Here is a 6,000-nt window from a genome sequence, read left to right as displayed (position 1 = left end):
CTGGAATATGTTCCCGGATTTATCCGATGGCATTGAGGAGTTTACCACATCAGTCACTGGCTTCATCAAAAAGTGCATCGATGATGTCGACCCCACAGTGACCGTTCGTACATATCCCAACCAGAAGCTACGGATTACAGGCAACATCTGCACCGGGCTAAAAGCTAGAGTTGCCACTTTCCAGGAGCAGGATACTAATCCGTACGCTTATAAGAAATCCCGCTTTCCGATGAACCATCAAACAGGCAAAGCTTCAATGCAGGACTAAGATTGAATCCTACTAAACTGGCTCTGACGTTTGTCGGATGTGGCTGGGCTTGCAAACTATTACAGATTACAAAGGAAACTCAGCCGCAAGCTGCCCAGTGACGCGAGCCTCCCAGACGATCTAAATGCCTTCAATGCTCGCTTTGAGGCAAGCAACACTGAACCATGCAAGGGAGCCCCAGCTGTTCCGGACGACTATGTGATCACGCTCTCCGTAGCCGATGTGAGTAAGACCTTAAAACACGTCAACTTTCACAAGGCCCCAGGGCAAGACGGATTACCAGGATGCGTACTCAGAGCTTGCGCTGACCAACTGGCAAGTGTCTTCACTGACATGTTCAGCCTCTCACTGACTGAGTCTGTAATGCCTAAATGTTTCAAGCTGACCACCATAGTCCCTGTTCCCAAGAATGCCAAGTTAACCTGCCTAAATGAATACCGCCCCACAGCACAGACATTTGGAGTGCTTTGAAAGGCTGGTCATGGCTAACATCAATACCATCATCCCAGAAAGCCTAGACCCACTTCAATTCACATAATGCACAAACAGATTATGCAATCTCCATTGCACTCCACACTGCCCTTTCCCTCCTGAACAAAAGGAACACCTACATGAGAATGCTGTTCATTGACTACAGCTCAACGTTCAACACCATTGTTCCCTCAAAGCTCATCACTAAGTCCCTTCCTGTACTGCCTGTTCACCCATGACTGCGCGTTCATACACAACTTTAACACCATCATTAAGTTTGCCGTTGACACAAAGGTGGTAGGCCTGATCACTGACAATGATGAGACAGCCTACAGGGAGGAGATCAGAGACTTGGCAGTGTGGTGCCAGGAAAACAACCTCTCCCTCAACGTGAGCAAGACAAAAGTGCTGATCGAGGACTACAGAAAAAGGGGTGGCAAGCTTCTACCCCCAAGCCATAAGACTGCTGAACAGGTAATCAAATGGTTACCCCGACTATTTGCATTGACCCCCTTTTTTTTTTAAGATGCTGCTACTCACTGTTTATTATCTATGTATAGTCACTTTACCCCTACCTACATGTACATATTACCTCAATTACCTCAACTAACCTGTACCCCCGCACATTGACTCGGTACCGGTACCCCATTTATATAGCTTAGTTATTGTTATTTTATTGTGTTAATTTGTTACATGAAAAAAAAAATTTGCTAATGTTTTCTTTAAAAACAAAATCAGCATAGGGCTTGGTTAAGGGCTTGTTAGTTAGCTTGTTAGTAAGCATTTCATGGTAAGGTTGTATTCGGTGCATGTGACGAATAACAATTGATTTGATTTGACACACACACAGCCCATTTCTGATGACAAAACATAACAGAGGGCACACAAGAAAGTAATCATATATCCCAGGGTAGTGGTACCACCAGCAAAGCATTGTGTCCAGGCACCGTCTATAGCTGCTGGAAGATGTTTGGGGGTTGGGTGCGGATATTTTTTTCATGGGGGGGGGGCAGATACATTTTAATTATATTTTTTACGACAGACGTTTTGCTGTGTCTGACATGAAGTATATATATATAAGTAATATATGTATTTCATTGGACAAGTGATTAAACCAACAGTGCCACATTTTGTTTTTACTTCAGTGTTTTTCTCTTATAGTCTTTATGATTCACTTACGATTGATAAAAAAATGATGCTGATCGATTTGACAGAAGGTTATGAAACAATGCAACATAAATAACTTTGATGATATCAAGCCTCTAGAGATGATCAATTTTCTCTCAGAATAGATTTTTATTATCATGTTGTCGTACTGTGCCAGGGGAAACGGCATTTCAATCAGCTACTAGACAGAGTGGTGGATCTGACTGTGGGACCTTCAGAATGACCTAAATGGCACGCATACAGAACCTATTGTATCTACCAGGAATATATTGTGTGTTTTAGTGCGAAGGATGTATTCTGTTTGATTAAATAGATTCTTTATTAGACTATGCTGAGAAAAACAAAATCACTTGAAGGTGTTATGATGCTTTACTGGCTCTGGGCATAATATCAAATCAAATCAATTTGTATTTGTCACATGCGCCAAATACAACAGGTGTAGACCTTACAGTGAAATGCTTTCTTACAAGCCCTTAACCAACAATGCAGTTTTAAGAAAAATTGCTAAAAAATAAATAAATAAAAGTAACAAACAATTAAAGAGCAGCAGTAAAATAACAATAGCGAGGCTATATACAGGGGGTACTGGTACAGAGTCAATGTGCGGGGGTACCAGTTAGTTGAGGTAATTGAGGTAATATGTACATGTAGTTACAATTATTAAAGTGACTATGCATAGACAATAACAGAGACCAGAAGCAGTGTAAAATATGGGGGGCAATGCAAATAGTCTGGGTAGCCATTTGATTAGATGTTCAGAAGTCTAATGGCTTGGGGGTAGAAGCTGTTTTAGGTCCTAGACTTGGCGCTCCAGTACCGCTTGCCGTGCGGTAGCAGAGAGAACAGTCTATGACTAGGGTGGCTGGAGGCTTTGACAATTTGCGGGCTTTCCTCTGACACCTCCTGGGATAGGGGTCCTGCATGGCAAGAGGCTTAGCCTCGGTAATGTACTGGGCCGTACTCACTAACCTCTGTAGTGCCTTGCGGTTGGAGGCCGAGCAATTGCCATACCAGGCAGTGATGCAACCTGTCAGGACGTTCTCGATGGTGCAGCTGTCGAACCTTTTGAGGATCTGAGGACCCATGCCAAATCTTTTCAGTCTCCTGAGGGGAAATAGGTTTTGTCGTGCCCTCTTCACGCCTGTCTTGATGTCCTTGGACCATGTCAGTTTGTTGGTGATGTGGACGCCAAGGAACTTGAAGCTCTCAACCTGCTCCACTACAGCCCCGTTGATGAGAATGGGGCGTACTCCGTCAACCTTTTCCACAATCATCTCCGTTGTCTTGATCACGTTGACCACGTTGAGGGAGAGGTTGTTGTCCTTGCACCACGTGGTCAGTTGACCTGATGTGATGATGATCAAAATACATTATTTTCTAACTTAAAAAAGAAAATCATTTTTCTGGTCGCCTGCTTTCTGTAATATGGCAATGATTATGCCTTCAACTGAAATGTGTCTTCCGCATTTAACCCAACCCCTCTGAATCAGAGAGGTGACAGGCGGCTGCCTTATTGACATCCATATCTCTGGCGCCTGGGGAAATGCCTTGCTCAGGTGTAGAATGACAGATTTTTACCTTGTCAACTCGATCTAGCAACCTTTCGGTTACTGGGCCAACGCTCTAACCACTAGGCCACCTGCCGACCCGTATGAGGATGGTGATGGTGGTGAATATAATGAGTATGAAGACGATGATGATGATGGTGATAATAATGGTGATGTTGGTGAATATGAAGATGATTAACCTTTTGTTGCTACAGGGACCCATCCTCCCCAATTAAGGTTCCACCAACCTACTGTGATTTCTGCTAATAGTAGCCGTTTAGCTGGTTAATTAAACAAAGGTTTGCCATGTGTTGGCAAAAATGTACTTCCAAGTCAAGAAAGAAAAAATGTACTTCCAAGTCAAGTCAAGAAAGCTTAGCAGCAGCCGGTGGCACTGGTATTAGGTTATTCTCCTATTTTGTACTGTAGGCATGGAATTATAATAATGTTGTTGCTAGCAGTATTCATAAGAACCTTGAAATAAAATACTTATTTTTCCTCTTATGTAAAAAAAATTCCTAGATATTTTCACAGACCTGCTGCAGTATTTCACCTCAGGTTGAATACCCATGGTAACTTGATACACATATATTCCTTTGTGACAGTCAGGAAATTGTGTACTGGCCCTTTAAACCGCGACATGGGATGGGAGGGTGGTGAGCTCAGAGGAAGTAGTGGAAAGGACTGTGCCACAGATTATCCATTATATTGGCAAGATTCTCTAGTGTCCGCTCAAATAATGGAAAGAAATGTCTTCAAAAATGCAAGGCGGTCTGGCGGAGGCAAGATCAGGTGGGACCATTTTAGCCAATAAGAGGGCAGTTACGCATGTGAACAACTGGCACTACGATACAATTTTAGTTTTTTCTCAAAGTTGCCGGGATGTTACGTGTCCTACTTATATCAGTACACTCGTAACAACCTAACCATTGCGAAACGTATATTCTATTAAATAAGCCACACTGAGCAAATAAACTATTATATTTGTGTTGACCAAATTCGAAACACACGTTAACCTCCATACTAAAACTCTAGGATTGGTGAGCGGGAAAAAACGCCACCTCCCGGAGAGAAAATATTTTGGGAGAAGTTAACCTTATCCCTCTCGCTTCGCCTCTTTCTCTCTGACTGTTCAGTGTTTTGTGCGCCACAGCACTGCAAACTTGACGGACGTAGGCTTCATTGGGACTGTGGACCGATATCATAGCCTACCTTATTGTTGGACTCGTGGGACATTCATAACACTTTAGAGATGAAGTAGTCAGATTCAAAAACGATTTTAGCAATATCGTATTCTGTAAAAGGACGGTATCCTTTGTCCTTTAAAATCGGTTGTGTATTTAGACTAATCCTGCTCTGTTCGGAACTCAATGTTGAAATTCAACTTTCTCTTATTCAATATCCCAGTCTGGACTATCAGAAATCAAGGTAACATTTTGGACATATTTGTAAATGTGTGATTTGAACTGCTGAGTATTGGCTTGATTACATTTGTCTTGATTACATTTAAAAAAAAAATATATATATATATATATATGAGAGAGAGAGAATTGTTATTGACGCTTAAACATATTTCATACAACGTTCAAATACCTTTGACTCGGGGAACAACATTAGTAGAAGGAAAAATAAGAATTTACATCTCATTTGAATATAAAATATGTTTGTGGAACAATCTCAGCGCCTTGCACTCGTCGCGTAGGGGCAGTTAGTTGGCTGGTTCCTCAATATAGGAGAGCGCAGTCTATTGTGCGTTAACTCAACCATACAGCCTAGTCTTCCCATTTTTGTTTATCGTGTCTGTAACTCAACCCACCGCCGATGAAGATATAGTCATTGTGTTTAAAACGGTCTTATCAACTGGGTTAGTTTTGATGACTCCCATCATTACAACAATTGAACATCACCTTAGGTGATCTGCCTGGCTAAAATTTGTTGCCTGCCACTTTAAATCAATGACCTACAGGGTTAATGTATTGCTCAGGCTCATTTTAGTTACTTCTATTGTAGCGTGTACTGGCTGCATTCATTGAAGCTGAAAATATGTGACTAGTAAAAAGTTATTGTTGTGAGTTCTGCCATCCCGAGCGAGAGAGAAGAAATTTGAGGGACTTTCCTCCTCTTTTCGATTCATAATTTTTTTATGGAAGTTAATTGAGCATAAAATAGGCTTAAATGCAATAATTATTTGCGATATGAAGTGGTTTACTGGGGGAGGGGAGGGGGGGCATACATGCTGCAAATAACTAGTTCCCTAAAGCAGTAGATAGAATGTCCTGTAGTAGGACTTAGAAATTGCAGATGGGGTGTAATACGTCAGTGCTCCAATAGGAAGACAGGTTATTTTAACATTACTCACATGGGAAAACCTTGAGCATCATCATCCATCCCATGGCATTTTAGCATGATTAGAAGTTTACCGAAGCCAACAAACTAGCCTGGAGTTATTCTGTCTGACAGTACTGAGTTGATGCTTGTGTTTACTATTAAAAACTTTCCCAGATCTTTTCCCCCCTCTCTCTCTTCCTCCCTCTCTCCTTCTCCCTT

The 6,000-nt window shown here is 41.9% G+C and overlaps 1 protein-coding gene across 1 annotated transcript in view; it reads left to right on the top strand.

Annotated features, from left to right (window-relative positions):
• The first annotated feature begins 4,497 nt into the window (after positions 1–4,497).
• The window catches only part of LOC109900072 (cdc42 effector protein 4-like), a 46,639-nt gene continuing 45,136 nt past the window's right edge, over positions 4,498–6,000 (top strand). The window contains exon 1 of the mRNA XM_020495795.2: positions 4,498–4,881. The gene's annotated coding sequence lies outside the window, so the exon portion shown is untranslated. The remainder of the gene's footprint in view (positions 4,882–6,000) is intronic.

The sequence above is a fragment of the Oncorhynchus kisutch genome, linkage group LG11, assembly GCF_002021735.2.
Source record: "Oncorhynchus kisutch isolate 150728-3 linkage group LG11, Okis_V2, whole genome shotgun sequence".
NCBI classification, from domain to species: domain Eukaryota; kingdom Metazoa; phylum Chordata; class Actinopteri; order Salmoniformes; family Salmonidae; genus Oncorhynchus; species Oncorhynchus kisutch.
The sequence above is the reverse complement of the archived record's forward strand: the minus strand, read 5'-3'. Positions and strand labels throughout refer to the sequence as shown.